The sequence below is a fragment of the Petaurus breviceps genome, unplaced genomic scaffold, assembly GCF_028583685.1.
Source record: "Petaurus breviceps papuanus isolate PSGF00001 unplaced genomic scaffold, PetGlider_PUasm1.0 90919, whole genome shotgun sequence".
Lineage (NCBI taxonomy): Eukaryota > Metazoa > Chordata > Mammalia > Diprotodontia > Petauridae > Petaurus > Petaurus breviceps.
Window position 1 is genome coordinate 36291062 of NW_027187378.1, and position 16212 is coordinate 36307273.

At 39.5% G+C, this 16212-nt stretch overlaps 1 pseudogene; it reads right to left on the minus strand.

Moving 5' to 3' along the window:
- Positions 1–7867: 7867 nt before the first annotated feature.
- On the minus strand, positions 7868–8941 carry LOC138152083 (glutathione S-transferase Mu 3-like; annotated as a pseudogene).
- Positions 8942–16212: the final 7271 nt, after the last annotated feature.

Consider the following 16212-nt stretch of genomic DNA (forward strand, 5'->3'; position numbering starts at 1 on the left):
GTCCATCTTATAATAGAGGTGGAATGAGGCAAACATTTTTGGGATATTGCCATTATGGAAATTTGTTTTACTTGACTCTGCTTATATAGTGTTTTTTTTCCTTTTTCACCCCTCTGTGGGGAAGGAGGAGGTGAAAGGGAGAAAAAAAAATATGCCAGATAACTAAAAAGCATAAAATTTTATTTTTTAAAAATGTCACATAGTATAATATGGATTTAAAGGAGGTGTCCTATAGATATGGGATGTGAATCCTTATTACCTGCAGGAAGCTGTTATTCCTGTACACCTCTTCATATTCCCCACAGCACCTAGCAAGAGTTTGCACACATAGTCCTTGCATTCAATAAGTTTTTGTTGAATGATAGTATGAATGAATTAGAATCCGCAGTCATCTCCAAACTCATTCACTGCATTGTAGAAATAGGATAGTAACATATGATTGAAGAAACTCTTATAGTAGAAGTGGAAACTCTTGCTTAAAAATGGAAAGTTGTGCCCTTTGGTAGAAGTTGGAAGAATGTTTAGCTTTATCAGAAGAGGTTCTATGATTTCAGTTCTCAACCAGAAATTAAGAACTGCTTAATGCCCCTACCAAAAGTTTTCTGAGCCCTGGCACCATTTTAAGCCACAAGGTGGAGCAAGGAAATAAGAAAAGATGAACAAAAATGGTAGGTGTAGAGCATCCACTCCTATTTCATACACAGGACAATAACTTGCCATTGTTTTATCAAGGTATAGTAGAATGCTCTACCCTAGGTTGTTAGATTTTGTGGGGGGTGGGGAAAGGTTAAGGGGAGAAATATGAAGGGCTGGGATCAGGCTTGTATTTTCAGTGGTCTAGAGAACTGCTGACGTGGAAATTCTTTCTACCTATGTGATCGGCCATCTATTCCCTTATAATTTATAATCAGAGAGTTGCCAATGGGGGCAATGGAAGTTTAAGGAATTTATCTACCAACACATAGCGTGTGTGTGTGTGTTACAGACAGTATTTGAACTGGTGCTGTTTACCATGATACCTCTCTTACTACTTCATCACTCACATCTTAGAATATGACTAAGAAAAGTTATCATGGTTGGATTGTTTGCCCAATGGCTTACCTACCAAGTTGAGATATGCTTCTATATTTGAATTGAGAAGCTTATGTTTTCTATTAAGTACATGTAAGGTTTTGTTGTTGTTTTTTTTAATCATGGAAAATAAGAGAAGGACCACAGGACTAGAGATAGGTGAAATGTTTCATTTCCCAAAATGGGAAAAGGTAAATTCTTAGATAATTAAATGGCAAAATTGACTTTGGTTTCTGATAAAATTTTAAAAAGTATTATTAAAGGTATGGTTTATGTAACTCAGAGAGGGAAGCAGTCACTTTTGATCACTTTGAGCCAGTATGGATTCATAAAAAACAAGGGATGCCAGATCAGCCTCACAGATCTTCTGGCTAGGTTTACTTACTAGACTTATTGTGGTTTAGGAGCAGGCCATAGAGGTCAAATACCTGAGTGGAAGTGAGACCTTCAAGAAAATTTCTTATAATATCCTTGCAAACGTGATGAGATAATGACAGCACTATTAGGCACATTGAGAACTGGCTAGATGACTGGGCTCAAAGAGTGGTGAGGAATCACTATCAGTCATGAGGAATCCCTAGGGGGGATGTTATAGGACCTTCTCCTTGGCCTGTTAATGATAGTAAATCACATTTATATAGTGTTCTAAGGTCAACAAAGTATTTTCCCCACAATCCTATGAGGTATTTTAATCTTCTCTGTTCATCATTTTTCTTTATGATTTGAATGAAAGCATAAGTAGCCTGCTTATCAGATTTGTAGATGACACAAAGCTGGGAAAATAACTGACATATTGGATAACAAAAATGAAAGCCCAAAAGATCTTGGAAAGCTAAAATATTTAAATAAATCTAATATGATGAAGCAATAGGTAAACTACACTCAAATTTTAAAAATCCACTGCACAAGTATCAGATAAGAGATGTGACTAGTTCAAGTGAAATAGGCCTGGACCGTTTAGTGGCTACATATAGATCGGTGGCATTGTGTGACAGCTTTCCCCCAAAACGATAGTCTTAACCTGCATTAATATAAGCTAATGCCTAAAAATGAGGGAGATAAAAGAAGTGTTGTACTTCACTCTAGTCAAAACATATCTGGAGTATTTGTATTCAGCCACTGCATCTTTGGAAGGACAGTTATATACCATTAGAGGAGAATGATCAGGTTGTAATAGGACTTAAAAGCATACTATCCATAATGAGTCTGGTCCCCTAGAGAAAGGCCACATCTCAGGATTCTAGGCATACCCCAGAGGTGTTGAGAGAGCATCAGTTCTTTCTCTGATGCTATCAGCACAAGCATCCACTTTGGTGTTTTCTTCCCAGTGTCAATAGCCAGTGATTAGTGCTTCAGTTTCATTTAACTAACTTCATTTTTCACAAGCGATATTTAAGCAAGAACAGAAGTATAAACTTCTCCCTATCTAGGAGCTTACTCTCCTCTATGCGACCTTCATCCCTTGGGGCAGGGAATGGGCTCAAACTTAAAGGAATTTATATATAGCATTTACTCCATTACATTTTCTTCTAAATATGGTATAGCTAATGAGGAAATCACTGACACTCCTTTTTTTGACAGCTATTTCTATGCTGGGTCAAGCAGGTCAGTTGACACTTTGACTTTCACAGGGCTCAGCTGTCTGAAAAATCTGGCATGGAGTCCAGCTCCTGCATCTCTGGAGTCTTCCTTTCTAGAATATTTAAAGCTGATAGGGTTGCAACCTGGTCTAATACTCCTTTATTTAAGAGCAGGATATAAACAGAAAGAGGCAAAGTACAAATAATAGTACTTGGCAAAATTCGTAGCCATGTGTGTCTCTAGGTGAGGAGGTTAAGTCTTAAGGCCTCTCCTACTATGAGAAGGCTTCCAGCATGTTTTCTCTCAATCATAGCACAAAAGGAAAGAGGAATCACCTTGGATTTGTGTTTTGTAAGCATTGTCATTTATGACTCAGCAGTCGGTTGAAAGACTCCTGAACCCATGCTCAGAAGTCCAAATAAAATTGACTCGGCAGAGCATGCTGAGTGTGCTCATGAGGACAGGGCTCACTGGCCAATCCCCATTACAGAACAATAAAGAAGAACTGAGAGGAGCACATAGCCATCCTAAGGTGTTTCTCTAGTTGTCCAGCTCCATAACCAATCCCTGAAATGGGAATTCCTCACATATGCCTTCACTGAGAAATTAAGATCAGCCAAGTCAATTTAATTCTCAAGCTTCCAACAGAAAGCTGGGAGTGCTAATTACAGAGGAAGAAAGCAAAGCACGGATCTCCTCTTTCCCATCCACAGGGGAGGAGTCTGAAGGTTGCAAAATATTCCTTTTCTCTCCTACCTCCTAAGCTTAGGCCAACTTTGTGCAGAAGCAAAGTAAATTATTAGGATAATTTAAGGGTTATGGAAAAAATATTCCATCCCCCAAATTCCTTTGTGATCTGATTATATATTTCATAAAATGAAATCTTTTGGGGGAAAAAAAGTTGAAAAGATCAAGGTATAAAATGTGTTTTATGCCATATATATTTCTAAGTATAAATGGTATAAAATATATTTATTGTAAGAGATTCTCTTTCAATATTCCTTTCAAGCTAAAGAAACTTAATTCATTTTTATCAGCACTGCTGTCTTTATCTTAGTCATTTTCATAGTTATTCTAGATGGCATAATAGAGAGTGTTGGACTTTGAATCAAGAAAACATGAATTCAAAGTCTCAGTCTCACATATTTACTAGCTGTGTGACTCTGGGCAAGTCACTTAACCTCTCTCAGCCTGAGTTTCCTCATCTGTAAAATGGGGATGATAATAGCACCTACCCCATAGGGTTGTTACAAGGATTGAATGAGCTAATATATGTAAGGTGCTTTGCAAACTCTGCAATGCTACATAAAAGTTGTTATTATCATTCCCACAATATGCAAGATTATTGACCAATTAGTATCTAATGAAAATCTAATCTATGGTAGACTGCTTCATCCATGAAGAAATCTAGTAAAAAGCAACTTCACAGTATTCTTTTGTCTGGGTGAGAGTCCATTGATTGTTATTATTTTTGTTTGTCTTTTGTTCTTGAAGAAGACCAATGACATTACAAGGATTGCCCCACCTCACTTAAAAGTAGGGCAGCTAGGTGCTGCAGTGGATTAGAGTGCTGGGTCTGGACTCAAGAAGACCTGAGTTAAAATCTGACCTCAGACACTTACTAGCTATGTGACCCTGGACAAGTCACTTAACGCTGATTGACTCGGTTTTCTCATCTGTAAAATGAACTAGAAAAGGAAATGGCAAACCACTAGAGTATCTTTGCCAAGAAAACCCCAAATTGGGTTAAGAAGAGTCGGATACAACTAAACAACAAAAATAATCTTTTACTTTTTAGTAACTTTAAGATAAGAACATTTATTGAGTCAATCAGTTGGACATCAAGGGCTGAGCTGGAAAGAATTAGTAACCCAGGAGAAAGCAGCAAAAGAAGAAAGAGAAGGCTAGACAACTGTAGCAGAGGAGAGATCAGGGAGGGCCATTGGCTCTGAAGCCATCTTAGTTCAGAATATTCAAGCTATCACTGTCAGGTGTGCCCATCTCCTCGAAGACTGGAGGACATTTCAGGAAAATGTTGGCTTTTCCCCTAATTTTCCCTTCCAGTGCCTATATATTAATAGACACTATAATATCCTTGGCTGCTTCTTTACCTGAAAGTTTCAAATAACCTGAATTTTGCCTTAAACACAAAGAAGCCAGAGGTAAATTAAAGCAAATAGTCAAACTTCTGTCCATATGTTAGGAATTTTCCTAATTGGGGCCTTAGAGTAATTGTGAATATACTCCTAACTATTCACTTAATAAAAAATCCTTAAAGCAGTAGAGGGAATCACTTGGCCCTGGGGAGCTGATATATTATTGCCTTTAGACTTAATTGTAACAATGTGTTATGCTTTCATAGACAATATTTGGATCCCATTGTTATATGCAATTTTGTCAGTTTTTCCCTTAACTAAGCAACCCTAATTCCTGTCACCTTTGCTCAACCCTTTATTTTTCCATTTCTCTCTCCTCTGAGTTCCCCCTAAGTTTTTTTTTTATCTACCTGAAGTTGTGCAACTCCAACTACTCAAACACTGAAATACATCTGTGTTCTCCTCAATGTGGATTTTCTTCAAATGATGCAGATTGCAAACCATCCCCCTCTGCCCATCTTGTGTGACTCTTTATCCATATCTTTCCAGAATTTCACCAGTGGGGCCAACCAATGTGCCAAAAACCTGCCTCACTTTTTCCTGACATCACGAGAATGCCAGTGGAGTACTCAGGTTATCCAGTGGTTATCACTAGTTCTTCTCATGTGAGAAGCCCATCTCTTTTGTTCATAAATTACTTTGGTGACATCCTCTACTCCAGTTTTTAAAAATTCCTAATGTGTTATAAGTTTTCAGCCTGACCATACCCACCATACCTCTCTATAGATCTATGAGTGATGCTCCTTTTTAATTCTTCAGAGACTGCAATACTCTGCAAGTTGTGCTGTTAGAATATTGGTATTAAAAATATGAGCCTTTGTTTCTGGAAAAAGTTTGGAGTCACTATAGAAGCTTTCCGATTCCTCAAAGGCAATTCAGTACATTCTCCTCTTGTTTAATTCTGTGCCCTTGCTTTTATCCTTCCCATTCGCTTTCGGGACCTTACCTTAACAATCATTCTCCATTTCTCATATTCTCATATATAAAGCTTTTCTTTTCCACTACTGTCTTTCCCTAAGCCTGTGAATATGGCCCAGTCTCCTCCAGGCAAGAAAACTCTGCCTTCCACCCTTCTACCCCAAGGGTTAGTATTTTATGTCTCTATTCTCTTTTGCTGATAAACTTCTTGAAAGAGTAGTCTGTTTGCTGCCTCCATTTCATCACACCTCACTCTCTCCTTTTAATCTTGCAACCTCTTTTCAATCTGACATTATTTCCCTCCACTATTTGAAATTGCTCTACCAGTAGTCATTTCACAGTACTCATCGTCCTGGATCTCTATAGCATTTGGCCCTGTTGACTGGCCCCTTCCTGATTCAAACAACTGCCTTGGCTTATCTGATATTACACTATCCTGGCTCTTTTACCACCTCTCTGACTATGCCTTCTCTGCCGCCTTTTTTTTTTTTTTTTTGCTTTTTGGAGGGCAATTGGGGTTAACTTGCCCAAGGTTACAGGGGTAGTTTCTTTTTGTGTGGGTGTTAAGTGTCTGAGGCCGGAACTGAACTCGGGTCCTCCTGACTCTGGGTCGGGTGCTTTTACTCACTGCGCCACCTAGATGTCCCTTTCTCTGCCTTCTTTGCCAGTACCTATTCTTCCTCTTATACATGAAACAAAGATTTCCTAAGGTTCTTTCCTAGGCTCCCTTTTCTCTGGACTCTGTCTTCCTTAACCTTCTTGTCTCCTTCCAAGTTTTTAGTTATTGTTTCTATGAAAATAACTCTCAAATCTTATCTCTACCCTTGATTTTCCTCCTAGGCTCCAGAGCATTATCTCCAACTGTCTTTTGGGCACTTCCACCTGGGTAACTCACTATACTACAAACTCATGTTCAAAACTGAACTGGTCTCCTGTTCTGACTGCCCTATCACTGTTAAAAGCAATATCATTCTCTTAGTCACTCAGGTTAAAAACCCTGAATTTGTCTTTGAGTCTTCCCATCCTTTCTCTTAATCTTCTTCTTGTTGTTCAGTTGTGTACAACTCTACATGATACCATGGACTATACACTCCATGGAGTTTTCTTGGCAAAGATATTGGAGTGGTTTGTCATTTCCTTCTCCAGTGGATCAAGGTAAACAGAGTTTAAGTGACTTGCCAAGAGTCACACAGCTAATAAGTGTCTGAGGCTAGAGTTGAATTCAGGAAGATGAGTCTTCTGATTCTAGCCCTCGTCCTCTATTTACTATACCACCTACCATAACTTGTTTAGCCATGTTCCAATTGATGGGTAACCCTTCAGTTTCCAATTCTTTGCCACCTCAAAAATAACTACTATAAATATTTTTGCACATGTGTGTCCTTTTCCTCTTTCTTTGATCTTATAGAGTTATAGACCTGATAATAATATTGCTGGGTCAAAAGGTATGAACAGTTTTATAGCCCTTTGGATATAATTCCCAATTGCTTTCCAGAATGGCCAGACTAGTGCACAGATACACAAATAATACATTAGTATACCTCTTTTCCCCATATCTCCTTGAGCATTTGTCATTTTCCTTTTTCTCTTGTTAGCCAGTCTGATGGGTGTGAGGTATGTGGTACCTCAGATTTATTTAATTTGAAGTTCTTTAGTTATTAGTTATTTAGAGCATTTTTCATTTGGTCTATTGATATCTTTGATTTCTTCCTCTAAAAACAGCCTATTCATATCCCTTTAACCATTTATCAATTGGGGAATGTCTCTTATTCCTATAAATTTGACTCATTTCCCTATATATTTGAGAAACAAATCTTTTATAAGAGAAACTGGCTGCCAAGATTTCCCCACAGGTTTTCAAATTTTATTCTGTTAGCTGCTTTGTTTTGTTTGTGCAAAAACATTTTAATTTTTTTTGGTAATCAAAATTATCAGTTTTATTTTTTGTGAATCTATCTCTTGTTCTGACCTGAACCTTTCCCTCTATTCATAAATCTGACAGGTAATATCTTCCATATCCCACTAATTTACTTGTGCTATTATACTTAATGTCTAAAATTATAATGCCCATTTTGAGCTTATCTTGTTATACAGTGTAATATGTTTGTGTGCCCCTAATTTCTGCCAACTACTTCCCAGTATTCTTTTTTTTTTCTTTTTTCACACAGATTCATGTTTATTTTTAATTTCCAGAGCAAGTTCACAAAGTTGCAGGAAGGGAGGATGGAGGTGGGGGAGGGAATGAGGCCCTTCTTCTAGCCCCATTGGGATCTAGCCAGTCTTCCCTGCCCTTGGGCCCTTCCCCTGCCTCAGTGACCATACCTTCCCCTAAACCATGCCAGAACAGTGGGAAGCAGGCTGGAGGGAGACACAAGTGTGTTTCAGAAACAGCAAGGGCAGGGCTAGGGGAACCTGGCAAGCAAACCAGGTCTGTCGGAGCAGAGAAGGGCCTGTGGAAAGCCCCTCTCCTGCTTGGGTCTTGGCATAGCTAAGCTCTTTTGTTGGCCCATTTGTCCATCTTGTTATTGATGGGCAGCTTATAGAATCTGTCAGAGCGCATGTAGGCCACAATCTTCTCCAGTGCCTCAAAGCGGGCAAGGAAATCCTTCAGATTTGGGAATTCATCCAGGCACTTGGGTTCAAACATTTGGTTCTAGTCTAGGATATCATACATGAGGAAGTCTGCAAAAGTGATCTTGTCCCCTGCAAACCATGTCTGCTTTCCCAGGAACTGGGAGAAGAGCTTCAGCTGACCTGGGAGCTGCTCCAGGTACCCAGGTTTCAGTTTGTCGAAATCTGGGCTGTAGGAGACCCAGACTAGCTGCATACGGAAGTCCATGACCTGGTTCTCTAGCAAGTCCACACAAATCTTGTCTTCTTCAGTCTCACCACACATGTTGTGCTTTCGAGCAATTGGATGGCATTGCTCTGGGTGAGCTTATGTTCCCGGTCAATCAGGTATGGCAGGTTTGGGAAATCCAGGCCCAGCTTGAACTTCACCTCCAGACATTGGCTGCGGTCATAGTCAGGAGCTTCCCCACAACAGTACAGCTTCTCCTCATAGTTTGCATCCTTGTATTCCAGGAGCAGGTGAATGGCATGGGCCAGCCCGCAGAAGTCCCAGTAGCTGAAGATCATAGCCATGTCGTCAACAGAGTGGATCAGGTAACTCTGAAGTCAGGGTGGACGTGGGGGAATTTATCTGCAGCTCCAAGGGGGCCACTTCCCAGTATTCTTAACAGTTTTTGTCAAATAGTGAGTCCTTGCTGCAATAAGTAGAATCTTTGGGCTTACCAAAACTGGATTACTAGGCTCATTTGCTTCAAATATTGTGTATCTAATTAGTTCCACTGATGAACCACTCTATATCTCATTCTGTACCAATTATTTTGATGATTACATCTTTGAAGCATAGTTTGAGATCTGGTACACTAATGCATTGTTAGTGTATCTGGGCACTAGTCCAACCATTCTGGAAAACAATTAGGAATTATATCCAAATCATTGGTTCCCTTCCTTCATGGTTCCCCCCCACCCCCGCCCCATGAATTCCTTTGATATTATTGACCTTTTGTTCCTCCAGGTAAATTTTATTATTTTTTTCTAATACTATAAAGTAATTATTTGATGGTTTGATTGGCATAGCACTGATTAAGTACATTAATTTAGATGGTATTATAATTTTTATTATATTGACTTAGCCTACCCATGATCAATTAGTATTTCTCCAATTATTTGGATATATCTTTATTTGCATGAAGAATGTTTTATAACTGTGTTCATATAGTTCCTGTGTGTGTCTTAGCATACCTGCCAAGTGTTTTCTATTCCTCATCTCTGCCTGTTTCTACTCACTTTCAAAATGCAGCTCAGATGTCATTCCCCACATATAATTATATAAAGCTTTCTTTGATTCTCCTAGTTGATTCTCAGTTGAAAGCTAAAAATTCATCCCTCTCTAAATTCACATAGCACTTGGGTTTCCCAATAAGGATGTGGTCTGGTGTGTTTTCTAGATGTGTTAGAGGAGGGTTGTTTTTTGTTTTTTTTTTGAGAGGGGGGAGTTTGTTTTATTTCTTCCTGCTGCTTCATCAAACTTCGTTCCATCTCCCCATATAGTACTCGGTACCCTTCTTATGTGTTTGCCACATTCTCCTTTGGAGTATAGTTAATTATGTCTTCTGCCACAAAAGTTCTACTTTCAGTTCTCACTGTGGTACTGTGATGATCCTGGGTTTTCTTAGGCTATGCCAGTAGAGTTTTACTGTGTGTATAAATATGTGTTATTGTATATGTATGTATTTATGTATACATGTATGTATATACGTACATATTTATATATGCCAGCAACTGATGTGCAAATTCATTTTCTGCACAGATGTGGGAGACTACAGAGCAGGAACTAATAGCAGCTAACTCAGTATTGCTAGAATGTTGTGTGTGAAGAATACAATGAAATAATTAGAGAGGCAGTATTTTGCTCTGTAAACAATATTGGACTTGAAAGCAACAGAGATCTGCATTTGAACCCGCCTCTGATACTTAATAATAGCATGACTTTTGGCAAGTCAGCCTCTCTGAGTCTCAGTTTCCCCATTTATTAAATGGAGATAATAGTACCCCATAGCGATTACTTCACAGGGTTGAGATAATGTTTGTAAAGAGCTTGGAGAACTAGAAATATCAAGTATTATTAAATAAGGGTAGAAATGTGGGTAGGGATATATTCAGAAGCTCATGTCCACAAGATGGTCAAGCTTAGATTAGAAGGCAGCTTGTTTCTGTGGTTTCTCCTGGTCTGGCTTCTAGAGTTAACGCTGAGATAACAACAATAATAGCTAGCATTTCTGTAACCTTTACAATTTGCAAAGTGCTTTACAAACACTATCTCATTTGAGCCTCACAAGCCTGGGGTGCTAATATTATCCCCATTTTATAGATGAGAAATCTGACGCAGACAGGAGTTAAGTGACTTGCTCAGGGTCACACAGTATGTTTCTGAGGCTAGTTTTGAACTTGGGTCTTCCTGACTCCAAGTTCAGTGCTTTATCTACTATGCAACCTAGCTGGCAGGCTATTTGAGCAACTCTTACCAGAGAAGGGAGATTTGTTCCATCTGGACGCTCTCCCATTTACTCTAACAATCTGAAACCTTACTCAACCAGTCTGAAACCTCACACTAACAATCATTTCTCCTTTCTCTTATGTTCATCTGTCCCTTTCGGCTGCAGTCTTCCCTTAAGCATACAAACATGGTGCCCCACCCCCAGTCTGGAATCCACACTGTTGTAAATACCTCCAGACCTCAGCTAACCAAGCAGCCATATTCTGTCTACTCCCATAAGATGACATGCTGTCCCTTTTCATCTTTTTACCTTCACTCATTAATTCCTGTGAGATTCTGCCAGGGACTTACTTTTTCTAGTTTCTTTGATGATTTTTTTTTTCTTTAGAGAAAAGTAAAGTTTATTGCAAATAAGCTGGTTTCGACACAGGAGCTCTAACAAAATTAAAATCTCCATTCCTATGTGAACTATAAATCACCTGTCTTGACGTCTTGCATTTGACTTAAGTGATAGCAGCTGTAATTCTGCAGGCTACAGGTGTACAGCTATCAAAATTCTTCTTTGTGGGCAGGCTGACTGACTCCAGGAAATGGAATGAAACCTGAGCCTTGGAAAAGGGGAGCTGGGGAGCACATTTATTTCCAGGAACTCTCATTGCTTCTAAACAGTGATCAAGATTGCTCAGTTTCAGTTTTCCTTTGGAATTCCTAAATAGATCTGAGGGGATCTATTTGAAATACTAACCTGAATTTATAATACTTGCCCGGAGGAGCCAAGATACCAGCTCCCTGGCAGGTGACATGTGGATTGGGTTTCTGCCTTTGTTCTACCCACTCTGGGTGTCTGTGAATGGGAGCTACGTTCTAAGGGCAGCCTAGTTGTCCTCTTTGGGCTTTAAGGTATTGCTAATGTGAGGAGCTGTCTGTGCATGCTGGAGTCGGAGCAGTGAAATTTAGTAGCATGAAACTATCCACTAGGAAAATACTTTTCAAGCAAAAATGAACATTTTAAAACCTTTCACTCCCCCCTTCACAGGTCCTTTCCTCTTACATCCCTCCCCCCACCTTAACACTCTAGTAATTGAGATCCTAGATTAAGATATCTTCCTATAGGCACAGGGGTTCTTTAGTTAGTAATGGTGGCATACTAGGCAGAGTTAGCCAAAAAAAAAAAACAAAACCATTCCAGAAGAAATAGTCTCCTTATTCCAAAAGAAATTTTACAGGGAGGACTTTGTGGAATGAATTCTTTTCAAAATAACTTTTTAGGAGTCATTTTAAAAATATGAAATAACTCTGTTGTTGAGTCATTTTTCAGTCATATCTGACTCTTTGTGATCCCATTTGGGATTTTCTTGGCAGAGATACAGGGATGGTTTGCCATTTCTTTCTCCAGCTCATTTTACAGATAAGGAAACTGAACAAACAGGGTTAAGTGATTTGGCCAGAATCACACAGCTAGTAAGTGGCTGAGGATGGATTTGAACTCAGGAAGAGGAGTCTTCCTGGTTCCAGGCCTGACAATCCTTCCACTGTGCCACCTAGCTGCCCTTTTGAGATAACTCAGGTAGGTCAATTTGAGGGACAGGTTATAGAAGAGAAAGGAGCTATACTTTGGATCAAACAGTGGCTGATTGCTTCTCTAATTCCCATTCCAACTTCAACTTATACATTTATTAAATACCTTAAAAAGGCTTTTAGAGGGTTTTTCCTTGCCTGGGAGTTCATTATACCGAGGACATCATATCCCTATCTCCATTCCGACTACATGCAGAGCGTTATGCTAGGCTCTGGAGAGATATAAGAATTAAATAAAACAGAGTCTGACTATCATGGAGCTCACACTATAATAGGAATAGATGACATATATCATATGATGACATAATAACTATAATGAAAAATGACACATGACAAATACATATGAAATGTTTTTTTGAGGTGAGAGGGTAAGGCAGGATCATTATTGCTTGGAATGGAGTTGTCAGAAAAAATTTCATGGAGGGGTGGCATTTGAGGATAGGTAGGGTTTTAACAAGTGAAGATGAGTGGGAGAAGAGCATTATAGGTGTAAGGAACCTATAATTCAAAGGCTCGGTGTGGGATGTATTTAGGGTAGGTAGTTCATGGAATGTAGAATCCATGAAGGGGAACACTATGAGTTAAGGCTAGCAAGGTCAGATGGCACAAGGTTAAGGAGGACCTTCATATCAGGCAAAGGAGTCTGAATTTCATTCATTATAGGCAATACAAAGCCATTAACAATTTTTGAGCAATTTTTAAGTCCATTCTTTCTTAGTTCTACCCTTATGCTTCTTAGTGATCAAGAGAACAAAATTGTACCCCCTTCAGGAAAGTACCAGAGATAAAAGAAGCAGAGACTTTTACTTCTCTAGTAGATACTCAATAAATCAGAGCTGGAATCATTAACATTTATTAATTGCCTACTATGTGCCAGACACTGTGCTAAGTAGTGGAGATGCAAAGAGAGGCAAAAGATAATCCCTGCCCTCAAGGAGCTCACATTCTAGTGAGGGAAGAAAATATAGAAAAAAGAATCTGGAAAAGGTGTGAGGAGGTCCCAGCGATGGGGGCTTGATGAATTCCTGCAGCCAGGGTGAGAAATGATTTGAGAGGTGTGAATTATAGAATTGATTTCATCTTGCATGCATTTCTAGAGATCATGAAATCCAGAAGTCACGTGGGAATGATCAAATCCTTGATAATTCATAAACTGAATAAATATTGTGGTTAAGAAAGTGACTAAAATGTTCCTGTGAGAGAACCCACTGATAGACATATATTCCAAGGAGATTAAAGGTAGAAATAATGGTAGACATAGGTCATAGACACCAAAATATTTAAAGCAGCATTTTTTGTAGCAACAAAGAACTGGGATGGCTAAACAAATTGTGACATGTGAATGTGATGGAATGTTATTGAACAAGAAGTGATGAATACGAAGAATACAGAGAAGCATAGGAAGGTATATGGACTGACACAAAATAAACATTTATTGAGTGCTTTCCATGTACTAAATGATAGAAGGGTGAAAACAATACAGGCAAAATATAGGCCCCAATCTCAAGGAGCTTATAGTCTAATGAGGGAGACAACTTGCAAACCATTATTTGCCTCTAAGATATATACAGGGTAATTTGGGGAAAATCCCAGAAAGAGGTCACTAAATTGAATGGGACCGTGAAAGGCTTTACTGTAGAAAGTGAGATTTAAGCTGAGGCTTGAAGTAAACCGGGAGGCTGAGAGTAAGAGGGAAAACAGTCTAGGCATGGGGCCTAGAACATTCTAGGAAAGTCAGTGAAAGGCAGAGTAGGGAAATGGAGTGGCATGTTCGAGGAATACCAAGCAGTCCCTGCTGCTGGATTGTAGACTGCATAGAAGGGAGTCAAGTGCAAGAAGACTAGAAAGATAAGAAGGGTACAGACAGGGGTGGGAAACCTGAGGCCTTGAGGCCACATGTGGCCCTCTAGGTCCTTGGATGTGGCCTTTTGACTGAGTCCAAGTTTTGCAGAACAAACAAGGGGATTTGTTCTGTGAAGTTTGGATTTAGTCAAAGGAGGACCTAGAGGGCCACATGTGGTCTTAAGGCCACAGGTTCCACCCACCCCTGGTCCAGGTTATGAAGAATTTTAAAAGCTAAGCAGGATAATTGTATATCTAATCCTGGAGATGATAGAGAGCCACTGGATTTTGAGTAGGGTGCTGATATGATCAGATCTACCCTTCAGAAAGATCACTTTGGCAATTGAATGAATAGACTGAAGTGGGGAGAAACAGGAGGCGGGAAGACCAACTAGTGGGCTATTGCAATAGCCCAGGTATGAGGTGATAAGGGCCTGTACTAGGGAGGCAACTGTGTTACAAGAGAGAGGAGGGCCTGTAAAAAGGAAATTGTGAAGAGAGAATCATTAGGGCTTGGTAACAGGTTGCCTGTGTGAGGGCTAAGCATGAGGAGTTGAAGATGGCCCCTAGGAGAGTATGATGGTGCCCTTGAGAGCAATAGGGAAGTTCAGAAGAGGGGAGGATTTTGGAGAAAAGAGAATGAGGGCAATTCTAAGCATGTTGAATTTTAAGATGTCTATGGAAATCCAGTTTGAGATATCTGATAGACTACTGGAAGTATGAAACTGGAGGCCAGAAGAGAGGTGAGGGCTAGATAAACAATCTGTGAATAACCTGAATAGAGATGATAACTGAATCCATGAAAGCTGATAAGATCACAGAGAGTATAGAGGGAGAAGAGTGCATAGAACAGAGATACATACATGTGTGCACACACACAAACAGAATAAATATTGAAAAAGTAGTTAAATTTGAGACTCTTTGGGAGGGTGGAAGTTGAGATTAGCTTCACGTAGAAATGGTGGTTGAACTGTTTTGAAGTGGGGATTCTCTGAGGCAGAGTGGGGAAGGAGTACATTCCAGGCATGGTGAACAGCCAGTGCAAAGTATGGAGATGGGTAGATGAGTGTTGTATACGAGGATCAGACAGAAAACTAGCTTGATTGAATTACAGAGGAAGCGGTTGGGAGTAATATCCAGTGACAATGGACATAGATTGAGGCTAGGTTGTGAAGGGCTTTAAAAACTAACGGAGTTTATAACGAGTACCATCCGTTAGCGTGGAGTTGGACAGTGGAGTTGAAGAACAGCAACCGCAGCAAGAGGACCCACATCAACAATGATGCTACTGGAAATATAAGAGAGCTATAAAGGGCAATAACCAGAGAACTGCCAATGAAAGAGCAGTGCAGAAAAGGGGACCACTAACCCCCCTATTGGGGGCCCATCCACTATAGTCAGTCTGCGGGATACGGTAACTTACTGGTGATGTCTAGGGACTTGGATATATGTCCCTTATTTGTCCTTTACTATGTGAATAAAACCATCCTATATTTTGAGGCCTTGTGGGCCTGAGCAAGAAGATCACTGATACTGAAGTTTCCATGTTCTACTTAGGAGGTGGCAATGAGCCAGAGAATCTATCTCTAAATCATACCCAGGTTCTTCATCTCAGAAGAGAGTCTCTGATACTAGGGTTACATGTAGGGGTGTGCCCGTAAATATTTAACAATCAGCTTAAAAAAAAAAAGTACCCACGACACACTTTTAAGTTTAATCTGTATTATTAACATTTCCTCATGAAATGAAAAAAATAAAACCCTGATTTCCGAGGTATAAACGTTGACACTGAAAATTTAATAATTGACTCCTGCAAGTTTAAGCTGGCTCTAGCATATCCCTAGTAATAATACCATTCTACTAATCTTCTAGGCTTCAAAAATATCATTAAAAAATTCCTCCCCAGCCCACTGCTAATCCCATATCCTTACCCCATCTAATTATTTTAAATATATTTCATTTCATTATTTTCCAATTACATGTAAAAAAGGTTATCATTGA